General features: G+C 35.3%; 1 protein-coding gene across 10 annotated transcripts in view; it reads left to right on the top strand.

The window, feature by feature from the left end:
- The window catches only part of SUPT3H (SPT3 homolog, SAGA and STAGA complex component), a 668,918-nt gene that overhangs the window by 158,066 nt on the left and 492,013 nt on the right, over nt 1–18,839 (top strand). The window lies entirely within an intron of this gene.

Here is an 18,839-nt window from a genome sequence, read left to right as displayed (position 1 = left end):
TTTGTATTATCCTGGTTAACACCAAATGCTACACTTCCTGGGGTACTTTTCCTTCTCACCCCACAACAAAGCACTTTCTTCCTGCTTTCTTTTGTTTTGAGTGCTTTGTTTGGAGGGCTTGTGTCAGCTGAGTGACAATATTCCTCTATCTTAGCAGATAGAGAACATCTCCTATCTTTGCTATATATTTATCAAGGTCGTGCTTTGTAACTAGTTTCCTACAGTGCTCTGTCCTGGGTGCTTTTCTCTTCTCTCTCTATTTCAAATATTACCAAAATATGGCCCATGGGCCAAATTTGTGTGACTTGCAAAGTGATGAAAGCCCTACACCAGGGAGGTGGAAATGTTACCCATCTTCCACAAACTTCTCCATCCCCTTCTCTCTTTCCCTAAGACTAGAGAGGGCAACAATATCCTCCTTGCCAATCCTTCATTACCTCTTGTCTGGACTACTGCAATAGCTGTAATAATTAAAAATAATAATATTTCTACCCATATATATTTATAAGTTTATTGGAAGGATATATAATGTTCCTTTAAGTAACCTGACCATATGGTGCCTAGCCTGCCAGGCTTTTCCTCATTCCCCCTCACCTCCGTGCTCGCTCTCTCTCTCCTCCTCGTGGTTCTCCCCTTGGTATTCTTGTTGGTCTCCTCCAGTCCTGCCCTAAACCTTTAACTTTTATTGACATATAGAATGTACACCGACAACCCTGGTGCAACTGTGGTATGTCAGAAATGTTTGATGGACAGGTAAAAGTTACTCAAGAGGGGGAGGAGATAAGTTTCCTTGACACAATTTCCCCTGTGATCCTTTGGGAGACCTCTCTCCCCAATGGATCATTTAAATATTACTATCTTATAACTTTAAATACCTTCTAGATAAAACTACATACAATATTGCATTTTTTCCTAGGAGGGAGTTACAATAGTTAGAGATGGGAGAAAAATACAAAAATTGATTGATAGATGCATTGACAAAATGCCAATTAGAGGGCAGTCCCCTTTGGCATAAGAGTTTACATTCAGAATAAAGTATGTTCAACCCCTTCAATTCAGTTAATTATATCCGAAAGTTCATTATGGATCTTTTGATGCAGTGTGTAGCTTCTTCAGGCATCTTTACAGCACCTTCTCGAAAAGTATCCACTTTCTTGATTTTGGATGTTGGCAATTTTCCTTTCCTGAAATTTCACTAAAAATTTTTAGACCTTGAATTTTAGAATAATTACACAATTCCCCCCTGAGGAGGGTGTTGACCAACACTATAATCACACTGGGATACATGACTGAGTTATGAGGTATATGAAACAATTGTCAAAAAAGAAAACAAAAACAAAAACCACCCCCAAAAAAACCCAAATAAAAGAGTAAAAATTAAATTCTGTATAAAAATAAGAAATACAGAAATGACAAAACATAAAATGAAAATCTTATGTTTATAAAATTCTGAGTTAAAAAAAAAACTGTAACAGGTTATTGAATCACAGACAAGGCCCAATTAAAGTGACTTATGTCCCACAAGCCTGTAGGTCAATAGCAGCAATACAGCACTTTACCCATTTGCAGCCAGGACTACAGAAAATTGCCAAACTATAAGAGAAAAAGGACTAAGTTTCAGAAGCAAATGTGGGGAGCCAGGATGATAGACAACCTGAGGTACTTGTGTCAGCATATTGCACATATGGAGTGTGGTTCAAGGAAGTTCTGCATCTCAACATATGTCAACCGCCACAACTTTGATTCACATACTAGGATCAATTCCTTTTGTATTGGCATAGAAGTTCAACAATCCTCCCTATGTTGGATTTGGTCCTTTTTGACCTTGTGCTACTTGGCACTGTATATTGGTTCCCTTCTCTTCGGATCAGACATAATCATTAAACAAAGTCCCATAATATTTATCAACAAATGGCTGGTTTCCATAGTTGAAAGCTTTTGGGTATGCATGCTACTAGGCTAATAGATACTGTAAATTTATACTTTAAACTTTATCTTTCAAGTAAAAATAAATTAATACCAATTTCATGTACTTTAAGTATCACCAAGGTTAGGGGAAAAGAAAGAAAATAATCAATATCCCATTACAAACATAAAGTGAAAAAAAGAATTTAAACAAAAATCATTATTTCACAGTTCATATTCCATGTGACAATGTGTTAGCCAAGTGGAGGCACAACTCAAAAAGTGCTCACTTAAAAATGTGCTCAAAAAGTGCTCACTTAACTTGGCCAGGATCCATGGTATGAGTGTACATAATTTTTCCCTAAGTAAAAGTCTTTTTTAAAAAGTAGTACAACTAATACAGATTCTAAAAAATACCAAAATCCCCAAAATTATAAAAGCCCATTTAATGATAACTGCAACAAACCCTCTATTTTCTTTTCTTTTTTGAATTTTTATTTTTAATTTCAGTCATTGTTCCTTGGTTACAAAAGTCATTTTCTTTTCCTCCCTCCCTTTCCCTGACCCTTCCCATAGCTAAGACACAGTTTGACTGGGTATATCATGTGTTCTTGATCATAATCTTTTTCCATGTTGTTGGTATATGCAATAAGATGTTCATTTAGAATCTGTTTTCCCATTCATATCCCCTTCGACCCATGTCATTAAGCAGTAGTTTTTCTTTAGTGTTTTTACTCCCACAGTTTTTTCTTTGGACATGGATAGTGTTTTTTCTCCTGTAACCCTCTGGGTTGTTCAGGATTGATGCATTACCACCTATGGAGGAGTCCATTACCTTCGATTGTACCATACTGTATCGGTCTCTGTGTACAATGTTCTGCTTCTGCTCCTCTCACTCTGCATCACTTCCTGGATGTTGTTCCAGTCCCTATGGAATTCCTCCACTTTTTTTATTCCTTTAAGCACAATAGTATTCCATCACTAACATATACCACAATTTGTTCAGCCATTCCCCAATCGAAGGGCATCCCCTCATTTTCCAATTTTTTGCCACCACAAAGAGCGCAGCTATGAATATTCTTGTACATGTCTTTTTTCTTATTATCTCTGTGGGATACAGACCCAGCAATGCTATGGCTGGATCAAAGGGCAGGGATTCTTTTATTTCCCTTTGGGCATAGTTCCAGTTTGCCCTCCAGAATGGTTGGATCAATTCAAAGCTCCACCAGCAATGAATTAATGTCCCTACTTTGCACATCCCCTCCAGCATTCATTACTTTCCATAGCTGTCATGTTAAACATTCTGCTAGGTGTAAGGTGATACCTCAGAGTTGTTTTGATTTTTATCTCTCTGATTATAAGAGATTTAGAATACTTTTTCATGTGCTTATTAATGGTTTTGATTTCTTTGACTGAAAATTACCTATTCATGTTCCTTGCCCATTTATCATTTGGGAAATGGCTTGATTTTTTTTGTACAATTGGTTTAACTCTTTATAAATTTGAGTAATTAGACCTTTGTCAGAGTTTTTTGTTATGAAGATTATTTCCTAGTTTGTTATTTCCCTTCTGATTTTGGTTACATTTCTTTTGCTTGTACAGAAATTTTTTAATTTGATGTAGTCAAAATTATTTATTTTACATTTTGTGATTTTTTTTCTAGCTTTTGCTTGGTTTTTAAATGTTTCCCTTCCCAAAGATCTGACATGAATACTATTCTGTGTTCACCTAATTTACTTATAGTTTCCTTCTTTTTGTTCAGGTCATTCACCCATTCTGAGTTTATCTTGGTGTAGGGTGTGAGGTATTGATCCAAGCCCAATTTCTCCAACACTGTCTTCCCATTTTCCCAGCAATTTTTATCAAATACTGGATTTTTGTCCCAAAAGCTAGGGTCTTTAGATTTGTCATAGACTGTTTTGCTGAGGTCACTTACCCCAGGTCTATTCCATTGATACTCCTTTCTGTCTCTTAGCCAGTATCAAATTGTTTTGATGACCACAGCTTTATAGTATAGTTTGAGATCTGGGATTGCAAGGCCACCTTCCTTCGCATTTTTTTTCCCATTATTTCCCTGGATAGCCTTGATATTTTGTTCTTCCAAATGAACTTTGTTATGGTTTTTTCTAATTCCGTAAAATAGTTTTTTGGAAGTTCAATGGGTATAGCACTAAATAAATCGATAAGTTTGGGTAGGATGGTCATTTTTATTATGTTAGCTCATCCTACCCATGAGCAGTTTATGTTTTTCCAATTGCTCAGATCTAGTTTTAATTGTGTGGAAATTGTTTTGAAGTTGTCTTCATATAGTTCCTGTGTTTGTCTCGGGAGATAGATTCCTAAGTATTTTATATTGTCTAAGGTGATTTTGAATGGGATTTCTCTTTCTAATTCCTGCTGCTGCGATGTGTTGGAGATATATAGAAATACTGATGACTTATGTGGGTTTATTTTGTATCCTGCTACTTTGCTAAAGTTGTTGATTATTTCCACTAGCTTTTTAGTGGATTCTCTAGGATTTTTTAAGTTGACCATCATATCATCCACAAAGATTGATAACTTGGTCTCCTCATTGCCAATTTTAATACCTTCAATTTCTTTTTCTTCTCTAATTGCTACTGCTAGTCTTTCTAGTTCAATGTTAAATAATAGAGGTGATAATGGGCATCCTTATTTCATTCCTGATCTTATTGGAAATACATCTAGTTTATTCCCATTGCAGATGATTTTTGCTGATGGTTTTAAATATATACTGTTTATTCTTTTCAGGATAGACCATTTTATTCCTATGTTTTCTAGTGTTTTTAGTAGGAATGGGTGTTGTATTTTATCAAAGGCTTTTTCTGCGATTATTGAGATAATCATGTTATTTTTGTTGGTTTGCATGTTGATATGGTCAATTATGTGGATGGTTTTCCTAATTTTGAGCCATCCTTTCATTCCTGATATAAATCCCCCTTGATCATAGTGAATGACCCTCCTGTTCACTTGCTGGAGTCTTTTTGCTAGTATCCTGTTTAAGATTTTTGCATCTATGTTCATTAGGGAGATTGGTCTGTAGTTTCTTCTACGTTTTTGACCTGTCTGGCTTTGGAATCAGTACCATATTTGTGTTATAGAAGGAATTTGGTAGAACTCCCTCTTTGCTTATTATGTCAAATAGTTTGTATAGTATTGGGATTTGCTGTTCTTTGAATGTTTGTTAGAATTCACTTGTGAATCCATCAGGCCCTGTGGATTTTTTCTTAGGGACTTCTTTGATGGCCTGAAGGATTTCTTTTTCTGATATGGGGTTATTTAAGAATTCTATTTCTTCTTCTGTTAGTCTAGGCCATTTATATTTTTGTAAATATTTGACCATATCGCCTAGATTGGCATATTTTTTGCCATATAGTTGGGCAAAGTAGTTTTTAATGATTGCCTTAATTTCCTCTTCATTGGAGGTGGGTTCTCCCTTTTCATCTATGATACTGTTAATTTGTTTTTCTTCTTTCCTTTTTTAATTAGATTGACCATTACTTTGTCTATTTTGTTTGTTTTTTCAAAGTACCAGCTTCTAGTCTCATTTATTAGTTCAATAGTTCTATCACTTTTGACTTTATTAATTTCTCCCTTAATTTTTAGGATCTCTAATTTGGTTTTCTTCTGGGGGTGTTTAATTTGTTCTCTTTCAAGTTTTTTGATTTGCATGTCCAATTTATTGATCTTTGCCCTCCCTAATTTGTAAATATATGCACTCAAGGGTATGAATAATTTCCAATTGATTTTTAATTTGGTGCTCCATGTACCCTTACTGATCATTATTTTTGTTGCCTTATGATCTGAAAAGCTTGTATTTATTATTTCTGCTTTTCTGCATTTGTATGCCATGTTTTTGTGTATGGTCAATCTTTGTGAATGTGGTATTTGCTGCTGAAAAGAAGGTGTATTTATTTTTCTCAATATATCTATCAATTTTTCTAAGATTTCATTGACATCTTTTAACTTTTTTTTAATTTGATTTATCTAAATTTGATAGTGGTTGTTTCAGGTCTCCCACTAATATAGTTTTACTATCTATCTCCTCCTTCAATTCTCCTAGTTTCTCCATTAAAAATTTGGGTGCTATAGCATTTGGTGCATACATGTTGATTAGTGATATTTCCTCATTATCTAAAGTCCCTTTTAACAAAATATAATTACCTTCCCTATCCCTTTTGATCAGGTCTATTTTTGCTTTGCCTTTTTCAGATACCATGATTACAACTCCTGCCTTCTTTCTGTCAGTTGTGGCCCAATAGGTCTTGCTCCAACCTTTAATTCTGACCTTGTCAGTATCTACCCACCTCATTTGTGTTTCTTGAAGACAACATGTGGTAGGGTATTGGATTCAAATCCACTTTGCTATTCGTCTAAGTTTTATGGGTGGGTTCATCCCATTCACATTAAAAGTTATGATCGTCATATGTGTATTTCCTGGCATTTTGATATCCTCCCCTAATTCTGACCTTTCTTCTTTTTCTGTAATCTTTTAAACTAGTGGTTTACTTTAAATTAGTCCCCCTAGTCCCCTCCCTTGATATGCTTCCCTTTCAGTCCCCTTCCTTTTTGTTCCTTTCCTGTTTTTTTTTTAGGGTCTGTTAATTTCCCTCCCCCTCTCCTTCCCTCCCCTTTTGTAGTCCCTCCCACCTAACCCCTGCTTAATTTTCCCTTCTCCCTTACTCTGTTGGATAAGTTAGAATTCATGATCCCAATGGATCTAGATGCTCTTCCTCTCAGAGTTAATTTCACTGAGAGTAAATTTAAGTAATACCAATTAGCACTCTGTTCCTCTCCTTCTTATGAAAGAATTCTTCCCCTCCCCTTCCCATGTGTATCTTTGTGTGACAAAGATTATTTTATTTAATTTATTTCTATATTCTTCAAGAATATCTTGGTACCATCTTCTTTTCTTTCCCCCTCCCTTTTTATTTCTTTCTTTTTTCTTTCTCTATGTCATCTTAATGCCTCAATCTTTCCCTATGAGTGATTTTTCTAATTAATAATGCATACAGTTTTTGAGAGTTACGTATAACATTTTCCATATATATTAATATATAATAATTTCATCTAAATGTAGTCTTTTTCGAAGAGAGTTTGAGTAAAAGAAAAAATATATTTTTCTCCTTTTCCCTTTCTTTCATATTCACCTTTCCATCTTTCTCTTGCTCTTTGTGTTTGGATATCAAACTTTTCACTGAGTTTTGGTCTATTCTTTACAAATACTTGGAAATCTTCTATTTTGTTGGATGCCCATACTTTTTCCCCTGAAAGTATATAGTTAGTTTTGATGGATAAGTGATTCTTGGTTTAAGACCCAGTTCACTTGCCTTTTTTAATATTGTGTTCTAGGCCTTGCAGTCCTTCAGTGTGGAAGCTGCCAGGTCTTGTGTGATTCTGATTGGTGCTCTTTTGTATTTAATTTTTAAATTTTGACTTCTTGTAGGATTTTCTCCTTAGCTTGAAAGCTTTGGAATTTGGCAGTTACATTCCTGGGACTTGTCTTTTGGGGATTTAGTGTAGAGGGTGTTCAATTAATTCTTTCAATGCTTACTTTGCCCCCTTGTTCTAGAACCTCAGGGTAGTTTTCTTGGATGATATCTTGTATTATGTTAAGATTTCTGTTTATTTCTGGCTTTAAATTCTGCAAGAACTTGTGGACAATTTCCATTTATTTTGGAAGGTTTTGGAGCATTTATTTGGGTTTCCTCTTCTGCTATTTCCTCTGTAGTCTGTATTTTTCCTCCGTAAAAACTATCCAAAGTCAACCCCTTCTTCTTGGTGTTGGGAAGTTGTTCCTGGGCACTATTTGCTATCTCTATGTTTTTTCCTTCCCTTTCCAGCCAGAAATCTGAGTGAGGAGGGCTGGCTATCCCTGTATGGATCTAATGATCAATGCTTTTGCCTCAAGCTCTCAATTCTCCACAGCTGCGGTATCTTCCCAGATGAGCCCAAGGTCTGCCCTCCCCTACCTTCCTGCGTTTCGTGTGTTACTGCTCTCAGGGGTAAGTCCTTGGTGGTCTTAATCAACTTCCAATACCTATAGGTGCCCCTGCTCAGTTCAGGGGTGCCCTTCGCACACTCGATTATGGGGAGCTGGTTCTGAGTGCTGGAGATCTGTGCTCCCCTCACTGCCTGCCAGGTTTTCGGGTGTTACTGCTCTCATGGGTAAGTCCTTGGTGGTCTCAGTCAGCTTCCAGTATCTAGAGCTGCCTGTTGCTCACCCTTGGGGTGCCCCTCTCTCACTCGTTGATTCTGGCACACTGACTTTAACTCTGGCTTTGTAGGTGTGTTGGGGGAGGGTAGATCAGCTCAAAATTGGGTGTGAGCTTTTTCATTCCCTTATACTGTGAAAATGCCCAAACTCCCTGTACCTTCAGTGCTGCATCCTACTGTAGAGTCCCTCCTTTCTTATGAAGATGGTTTTTTGGGGGTCTTTCGACGTAGTCTGTATCGTTGGGTCTGAGGAGTGGAAGCGAGCTGCGCCTAATCTGCCGTCATGCTTACCCAGAAGTTGCCAACAAAAGCCCAGTATTATTAGGATTTACATGACTTGCTGTATTTCATTTAAAAACCTTTGAAATCATGAATACTTGTCACAAGTTCTACAGATTTTGCCAATCTTTCAACTTTTGCAAAGATATTTTTAACAAAGTCTATTATTACCATCATTCCAAAATTTGGTGGGAGAGAAATCCCAGAAAAACCTCTGTATAGTTGATAAAGGATTATAACAATAAAACCATTTCAAAGCTATATGGCTTCACAGGAAAAATCATTAACAAGAGAAAGAATCTTATTCCTTTCCCTTTCTGTTAGGAAGGCCTGGAACAAATCTTCCATATCAAGCCATGTGGGATTATATGTGCGAAGAATGCTTTCAAACTTATTTATCACTACCACAGGATCAGCTTCATATGAAGGTGTTTTTTTCTTTGATTCTCTCAATGTCCTGTGGAGAAAAAGGTATATTATGTCTAATGTTTACTAAATCTCCATGACTATTATATGTAGGGACAACTCTTAGAAGAAAAAGTCCTTTATTTGAATCATCTGTGGCAACTTCTGCTTGGCTTGTATTCTGGAGTTCAATAGAGTGGGTTGTAGTGAGGCTGGTAGGGGTAGGGGGTGGGGCAGTGGTATGGAGCTGGTCAGAAGGTTGGGAGGTAGAGTGAACGATTTGGGGGTGGGGTTGGGGGCATAATGGAGAGGAATTGGGGAGAGTCTGGGGGAAGGGTGGAGAGGAAGGTGGGTGGGAACTGGTCTAGCGTGGATAGGAGTAGGATGGGTGAGGTCTAGAGAGGGGTCACAGTAAAGTGGGTAGTAAAGAGGATATGGAAAAGGATGGAAGTAGGGATGGTACAGGTGGGGATAGGGAAGATGGGTGGCCAAAGGAGGGTAGAGAGGTAGATTGGGAGGAAAATGGATGGGAGGAGTGGGGGTTGAGTTAGGTCTGACAGGGAGAGGAGCGGAAGGGTTTACGTCCTGGTTTGGGTCAGTATGAGGAAAAACCTCACAGGCCATTTTGGATGACAGAGCAGGTTTCTTGTTAGATTTCACTGAAGGAGTTAAGCTAGAATGGTTTGATTCCAAAGGAAGAAAGGTTTCCTCACTGGAGGGAATGGTTGATCATCCATGTGATATGCCCATAAGTACCAGTATTTATAATCTTTGGACTCTTTGTTTTTAATGACTAACTTCAAATCTTTTAAGATCTTGAAGTAAAAAGAACCATATTTTGGCCAGGTAAAAGATAGGTACATTCTTGGTTTACAAGGCCTTCTAGCTTCTTTCTTTGTCATCCAATTCTCCTTAGGTAAATTTGGATCACTCCAGGAATTTAAAAGTTTATACAGGGCTGAATGAGAAAGAATATTTCCTGATTTCCTTTGATCTGTTGCAATATTTCCCATATTGTCTAGTCGTATGTCCTATTTAAGCTAGTTTGAGTATTTCTAAATGATCAGCTTAAACAATGAAAACTCCCTGAAGCATAAAAAATGGAGACACAAAGTTCTTCAGTGTTATTGTGGAGTGCAATAAGAGGTTTAAAACAAAAAGCTAATGTAAGGAAACAATTATTGTTGCACAGCAATAGTATCAATAATGAATGTGTACTTGGTTTAATAATTGTTGCTATTACTAATCAATAACAATATGCATTTAGTTTAATTATTAATGCTTTTATTCATAATTAATAATATGCATTGATTATAGTTATTGTTATTAATTACCAACATAATCCATAAACAAGTATCAATAATCAATAATCAAAATCAGTAAATAATAATGACTAATAATAGTTATTGAAAATTAATAATTATTGTTATTGATGGTATTATGAATACTATTGTGTTCCAAAATTATTCCTTGATATTGCATGTAATTAATTTGATTTTGGCTTTGTTCAATTTTAGAAATATGTTTAATTTAAATTCAATATTATTAATATTTCCTATTAATAATCCTTTCCTTTAAATGTATTAAATTTAATAATATTATTTTAGACCACTAGTAGCAGTAGCAAAGGAATTCTTTTTATTTTCCTGCAGTTTTAATTCTCAACAGTGGGTGGCGCTGTAAATTTGTGTAGAGTTGAAGGCACCTGTGGGTAGTCCTATCTAAGCAGTCAGATGAAGAGAAAGTTAAAAAAAAATGTGTTTTTGAAAGACAGGAAGTCTTCCCGGAAAGCTTAGAGTGGCTTTTAAAATGCTAATGAAGACAGGCACTCCCAAGAAAAATGTGGTTTTAGATTTGCAAAAGAAGCTAGGCAGTCTATAAGCAAGGTTTGAGGGTGCCGGAGAAAGAGAGAAAAAATGCAGTTTCAAGAGACAAATTTCAAAAGAACACTTCCTTTTAGCCCAAGTTTAAAGACATTTTTGGGGGGTGGGAGGGAGAAGGGAAAGAAAAATGGAGTTAAATTCCTTCCCCTGGAATAGCCAGGGGAAGTTTTCAAAGTTGGGGAGTCGGGGAGTCAGGGAGCCCGTAACCCTAGTGCACAGTCTTGAAGGACCCTCAGAATTAATTTAACGAATGATTCTGAGCAGATCCCTGCAGCAGTGGCCCAGTGGGGAAAGTCAGGCAGACACTGGGCTGGTAAAGATCCATTGGATCCTAGTGCCCCTTGATTTAAAATGGGTCAGTTTGGGTGTGGGGGTGGCCAGCTGGGGAGAGTGTAGAAGCTGGGAAGAAACAGGAGTCTTCCTTTCTTGCCTGCAGGATCCAGCCCTTTAAAATGAAGTAGCCTCTCCCCTGCCTGGGTATCCAGTTCTGCTTTGGGCTTGCCCCTTGGAGCCCCTAATTCCACTCCACAGCCTGGATGGACCCCTAGTATCATTTCAAGGAGTCCCCCCTTCCTCCATTCTGCACTGCACTAGACTGAAAGAAGGAACTCTAGGACCTTGCCTGCTGTGGAAGATAAAAGAGCAGGTGTATGTGTTGGGTCCTAAAACCCATCCAATTTCCTATGGGCAAAAAGACCCTCTTCACCCTTATTCAAGCTGAAAAAAAAATGGGGGGTGGTAGGGAGTGTAGGGGGGAAATGCCACCAGGGAAGAAGCTTTTATCACCAATCCAATGTGATTTGATCCAGGAAAAACAGCAGCCTGTTCCCTCTTCCCACCAAGGTTCCTTTCTCATATCATGGCAGTCCAGCTAACTGAAGCATCTTATATCTAACTTAAGCTTTACCTAAGACTCAAAACTTCTCTCAGAAGTAAATTAAGGTTCTAAAAAAAATCTATGTTGGTTGCCATCTGTAATAATTAAAGATAATAATATTTCTACACACAATACATATATATATACATATATATACATATACATATATATTTATACATATATATATATATATATTTATATTTATAAAGTATATTGGAAGGGTATATAATGTTCCTATAAGTAACCTGACTGTGTGGTGCCTAGCCTGCCAGTCTTTTCCTCATTCCTCCTCACCTTCCTGCTCTCTCCTCCTCATGGTTCTCCCCTTGGTCTTCTCATCCTTCTCCCCTGATCCTGCCCCTTTTATTAACATACAGAACATACACTGATGCAACCCTGGCGCAAGTATGGTATGTCAGGAATGTTTGATAGACAAGTAAACTTACTCAGGAGGGGGAGGGGGTGAGCTTCCTTGACACATAGCTACCTGACTGGTCTCCTTTCTTGAAGCCTTTAGTCCTTTTTCAATTCATGTGACAAATTAATTTCCTATAGCTCAGGTCTGACCTTCTTATCCCCACACCTTTCTCCCTTTCATTTTTAGAATCAAATAAAAAAAAATCCTCTATTTAGTCACCACCATCCTTCACTATTTCCCTTCATGCTTCAACCTTTATAATCTTCTTATACTTCTCCTAATCACTCCACAATTTGTTCAGCCATTCCCCAATCAAAGGACACATCTTCATTTTCCAGTTTTTTTGCCACCACAAAGAGCATGACTAGAAATATTTTTCAACAAGACTTTTTCTTATCTTCTCTTTGGGATTCAAACCCAGCATTGATATGACTGGATCAAAGAGTAGGCATTCTTTTAAATTCCCTTGCTCATAATTCCAAATTACTTTCCAGAATGGTTGGATCAATTCATAACTCCACCAGCAATGCATTAGTGTCGCAATTTTTCCAGATCCCCTTCAACATGTATTATTTTCCTTTATTACCATATTGAACAATCTACTAGGTATAAGGTGGTACCTCAGAGTTGTTTGGATTTGCATTTCTCTAGTCAGGAGGGATTTAGAACACTTTTTCATGTGATTTTTGATAGGATGATTTCTTCTTCTGAGAACTGCCTATTTATATCCTTTGATCATTTATCAACTGAGGAACGCCTTGATTACTTGTACAGTTAGTTGACTTAGTTTCTTATACATTTGGGAAATCAGACCTCTGTTAGATAATTTTGTTATAATTTTTTTTCTTAATTTGCTGCTTTCTTTCTAATTTGGTTGCACTGTTTTTGTTTGAACAAACCCTTTTTAATTTAATATCATCAGAATTATTCACTTTATAGTTTGTAATGCTCTCTATCTTTTGCTTGGTCTTAAATTCCTTTCTTTGCCACACATCTGACAGGTATACTATTCCATGTCCATCTAATTTAATTGTAATTTCACTCTTATATTTAAGTAGTTTACCATTTTCAATTTATCTTGGTATATAGGGTGTGATATGTTGATTTAAATCCAATTTTTGCCATACTGTTTTCCAATTTTCCCAGCAATTTTGGTCAGATAGTGAGTCCTTTTCCCAAAAGCTGGGATCTTGGGTTTATTGAACACTAGCTTGCTGAAGTCATTTATCCCTCGTCTGTTCCATTGATCTACCCTTCTGTTTCTTAGCCAGTACTATATTCTTTTGATGATCTCTGTTTTATAGTACAATTTAAGAGCTGGTACTGCTATGCCACCATCCTTCACATTTTTTTGTTCATTAGTTCCCTTGATAGTCTTGATCTTTTGTTCTTCCAGATGAACTTTGTTATACTTTTTTAAAAATTCTGTCAAAAAAGTGTTTTGGTATTTTGATAGCTATGACACTGAATAAATAAATTAATTAGGTAGTATTTTCTTTTTTATTATATTAGCTTATCCTATCTATGAGCAATTAATGTTTATCCAATTTTTAAAATCTTGTTTTATTTGTGTACAAAGTGTTTTGTAGTTATGTTAATATAATTCCTGAGTTTGTCTTGGCAGGTAAATTCCTTTATTTTATATTGTGTAGAATGATTTAAAATGTAGTTTCTCTTTCTAACTGTTGTTGATGATTTTTGTTAGAAATATAGAGAAATGCTGATGATTCATGTGGGTTTATTTTGTATCCTGCAAATTTGCTAAAATTATTAATTATTTCTACTAGCTTTTTAGTTGATTTTCTAGGAATCTCTTAAGTATACCATCATGTCACCTGGAAAAAGTGATAGTTTAGTTTCCTCATTGCCTACTTTAATCCTTTCAATTTATTTTTCTTCTCTAATTGTTACTGCTAACATTTCTAATACAATATTAAATCATGGTGGTGATAATGGTCATCCTTGCTTCGCTCCTGATCTTATTGAGAAAGCTTCTAATTCATCACCATTATAGATGATAGTTTCTGATGATTTTAAATAAATTATTATGAGGAAAGGCCCTTCCATTCCTATATTTTTTAGTTTTTAATAGGAATGAGTGCTGTATTTTGTCAAAGGCTTTTTCTGCATCTATTGAGATAGTCATTTGATTTCTGTTAGTTTGGTTATTGATATGGTCAATTATGTGGATGGTTTTCCTAATGTTAAACTAGCCTCACATTCCTGGTATAAGTCCCACATGGTCATAGTGAATAATCCTCATGATAACTTGCTGTAGTCTTTTTGCTAATATTTTATTTAAGATTTTTGCATCTATGTTCATTTAGGAAATTGGTTTGTAGTTTTCTTTCTCCCTTTTTGGTCTCTCTGGCTTAAGTATCAGTACCATATTTGAGTCATAAAAATAATTTGGTAAGGCTCCTTCTTTGCTTATTTTGTGAAATAATTTGTAAAGTATTGGGATTAGTTACTTTAAATGTCTGGTAGAATTTACTTGTCAATCCATCTGGCCCTGGTGATTTTTTCCTAGGGAGTTTCTTGATGGCTTCTTCGATTTCTTTTTCTGAGATGGGATTATTTTAGTATTCTATTTCCCCTCTTGTTAATCTAGGCAGTTTATATTTTTGTAAATATTCACCCATTTCACCCAGATTATCATATTTATTGCTGTATAATTGGGCAAAATATATTTTGATAATTGCCTTAATTTCCTCTTATTTGGAGGTGAGATCACCCTTTTCATTTTTGATACTGTTAATTTGATTCTCTTCCAGTTTTTAAAAATTAGATTTACCAGGATTTTATTTTTATTCTTTCAAAGTGACAGCTTTTAGTCTTATTTATTAGTCCAGTCTTTGTTTGTTTGTTTGTTTTCAATTTTATTAAATCTTTCTTTGATTTTTAGGATTTCCAATTTAATCTTTATCTTGGGATTTTTACTTTGTTCTTTTTGTAGTTTTTTTTTATTTTCATGCCCAATTTATTGATCTTCTCTTTCTTATTTTGTTGATTTAGGCACTCAGGGATATAAATTTTGCCCTGAGTACTACTTTGAATGTATTCCATACATTTTGGTAGGTTTTCTACCCATTGTCACTCTCTTCAGCGAAATCAATAAGTGTTTCTTTGTTTTGTTATTTAACCCAATAGTTTGGAAGAATTAGATTATTTAGTTTTTAATTCATATTAAATTTGCCTGTCTATGAACCCTTAATAATTATAATTTTTATCATATTATGATCTGAAAAAGTTGCATTTATTATTTCTGCTTTTCTGCATTTGTTTACAGTGGATTTTATTCCCTAGTACATGGTCAATCTTTGTATTTGAACCTTGTGCTTCTGAAAAGAAGGTATATTTCTTTTTATCCCTATTAAATTTTCTTCATATATCTATTAACTGTAATTTTTCTAACATTTCATTCACTTCCCTTCTTTCTAATTTTTTGGTTCAATTTGTCTAGTTCTCATAGGGGAAGGTTGAGACTCCCCCACTAATATGATTTTACTATCTCCTTAAGCTCCTTTAGTTTGTCTTTTAAAAATCTGTATGCTATTCCATTTGGTGCATAAATGTTAATATTGATATTACTTCATTGTTTATAGTGCCTTTCAGCAAGATGTATTATCTCTTTTTACTCAGATAAATTTTTACTTTAGCTGTATCTGAGATTATGATTGTTTCTCTTGCCTTTTTTAGTTTAGGTGATGCATAATCAATTCTGCTCATGAAATCATTAGTTTCTAGTAACTCAATTCTGATTTTTACGACCTGATTTTCCTCTGTGAACTTTTTGATTTTCTTTTTAATTTGGCCCATTTCTTCATGCATTGCTTTCATTTCTATTCCTGACTTTTCCTCTGCCTCTTTTAATTGGTTTTTGAAGCCTTTTTTGAGGTATTCCAGAATCTGTGTCCAATCGATATTTTTGTTTTGGTCTTTTCTTTCCTTTGACTGTCCCCTTCTTTGCCTTTACCTTGCTCTTTGTCTACATAAAAATTCTTTATAGTCAGGTGTTTTTTATTTTGTTTTGTTTTTTTGCTCATTTCTCCTTTGTTTTTATAGGTAGGTTCTGTTCTTTGGGAAGTTAGGGTACCCTGTTAAACTTCTGTCCTTCTTGATGCTACCTTTAATTTTATTTCTGGATTTCTGCCAGTTATTCCAAGATGATTTCATGACCTGAAGGGTGTGAGCTCTGAGGGCCAACTCCCACTGCTGATTCAATTAACACTAGAGATGCTGATAGCTTTAAGACTTGCCTCAGGCTTGGGCATAAGCTTTTGATATCACTTTGTGCTTTATCAGGTCAGGGGCTGCTGAAATTCCAGCCTCAGGCTTAGGTGTAAGTTTTTGATCTCACTGTGTCTTTCATCTTATCAGCCACACAGTTGATTACCCTGTTTTGTTGCTCCACCCTGAGCTTTGGCAAAAAGATCAGGATCCTTTTTGGCTCTACCAACTATCCCAAACTGGGATCTATGTACTCACTAGTCTCCCAGAATGGGACTCCTAGGTTTTCTCTTTCCCAAAACAGATCAGCAAGCTTCAGCACATATTGTTCTTGGCTGGGATTCCAGACTTCATCACAGGTTTTGAATTTCAAGGGTTGTGAGTTGGTTGGACCTCTGTTTTCCCAGGAAGGGTCTCAGGGTATGGATGATGGTTTGGGATTAGGTTCTGAGCCTGGTACAGCAGATGTGGGGTGGGGGTTTACGGTTTGTTCTTTACTCTTTTCGGTAGCCTACTGCTGACTGTGCTCTCCTGTTAACTCTGTCCCCCAGATATTTTCTGCCTACCTTTTGGGTTTCTCTTTCCTTGAAAGTTGTTTTACTTTGTCTCTTTGTTGGTTCTTTCATTCCTGTATTCTTTTTGTGGCATTATGTAAATATTGGTTGGAGAGGATTCTTATGGTAACTTTGAGCTTATCTTCTCTACTCTGCCATCTTGGCTCTATCCCCAAGCTCTAGTATTCTTACTGTTTCCCCTAAGTACTTTTATTATAATCTATTGGCTTATTTTCTTTTTCTTGAAATTGATTCTCTAAATCTTGATATTTTAATTGGTTACTCCTCATATGTGGAATATTCTTCTTCATCTATACCTCTTGGCTTCTTTCAAGTTCAAGCTAAAATTCTATTTTCTACACTATGCCTTTCATAATTCTTTAATGCTATGTCTTCTTTCAATGTATTATCTCTCATTTATTTTGTCTAGAGCTCGTTATTTAATTTTTTGCATTGTGTTTCCACTCTTAGATTTTGAGGTCCTTCAGATTAGATATATCTTTTACCTTTTTTGGTATTTCTGCTACCTAGGACATTGCCTCTTACACAATTAGCGTTGCATATTTTTTTACTTACTAACTGATTTTTCTATTTTTCTTTTGTTAGCCAATAAATTTGATTATTTTCAAAATATAAAATTATAGGACTTTGAAGTATCAGGTACCGGAGAAATCATCTTCTTCTGTCCTCTTATTTCTTAAATCAAAGAGAAATTTTAAAGTGATTGTTTGACTTGTCAAATTATACTGTTAAGTTAAAGATGTTGATATTCGAATTTGTTGTCCAATGCTTATTCTAATGCACCAAAATGTTAAAGCATGGCTTAATAGCAATGGAACTGACACAATTACTGGTTTCATTTGGAAGACATGCAACAATACGTGTGTATGTGTGTATTTAAAGCACATTTTGCAAATATTTAGCTACATGGCCATCATGATCTTGAAGAGAGCTAGCTTTCTAGCTTTAAAGTTATGAAGACCCGAGTGCAAATACAAATACATTTGAAGCATGCTTTTGCTGTGATCTTTAGGAAATCACTTGACTTATTGGTCTATCAGGTAACTTTATTAAAGTATGAGTTACAAATAAATCATGAATTAATTTATACATGATAGTGTCTTTGTTCTCTTTTAGGTAGTCTCTATAGAGATTTTTGTACTCTACTGAAATTAGAAGTGTGTATCTCAAAAAACCAGCACATTGTGTAAATCTCAGGTTCTTATGAGGTGATATGGTTGTAATTATTTTTTTCTTTAAATCAATTTTTGAAATCAGCAATTTCCTTTAATTGATTATAAAATTGAAAGACTTTTTATTAGTTTCTTAGGCTCTACTCTGTGTAATTCACGTGTCTGAAAAATTCTTAAAGTAGATTTCAAAAATTTGAATTTATCGAAAAAGCAATATTCTTTATGTTCTTTCCCACTTAGTGTAATATATTGAATGAAAACTGTTTTCATCTTTTTGAGCGTTCTCCTACTTGATGATACCATTAAGTTGCTATCTCTTTTCTTAAGCCTTTCTTTTCAATTAAAGCTTTCTGTGAAATTTAGTTTTCAAAAAGCTGACATTAAATTAAATATTCCTGCTTTCCTTTGTCTTGCCAGTTAACACCAATTCAGATCTATATTTCAAATGCTGATCATCTAGGAAATGTAGTTATTGTTGGCAAGATCATCAGATTTCCTTTCACGATGGTCCAAAGAATGTCTATTATGGTGTTTTATCATTATCCTTTAGATAACTTCTGCTTTTATTCAATTGTGATCACATGCTATTTTATCATGTTTTATGTATTTTTTTTTAATCAACTGGTTATTTTAATGTCATTTTTCTGAATTCTAGATTAGCTTTTCTGAAAGTTGATTCATAAAAACTGAATTGCATTGCTTTAATCATATTTGTTTTAGAAGTAGTTACCTGGCTTCTTTTAGTTTTGTGTAATTAACTTTTTTTCCCCTTTAATCTGAAAGAATTAGCCAAAAGGCTCAAATTTTCAAAAATTGTTTCTATTTTTGTAGAAGCTAGCTAAAACTAGCTAACTGGACTTG

The sequence above is a fragment of the Monodelphis domestica genome, chromosome 2 (genome assembly GCF_027887165.1).
Source record: "Monodelphis domestica isolate mMonDom1 chromosome 2, mMonDom1.pri, whole genome shotgun sequence".
Classification (NCBI taxonomy): Eukaryota; Metazoa; Chordata; class Mammalia; order Didelphimorphia; family Didelphidae; genus Monodelphis; species Monodelphis domestica.
The sequence above is the reverse complement of the archived record's forward strand: the minus strand, read 5'-3'. Positions and strand labels throughout refer to the sequence as shown.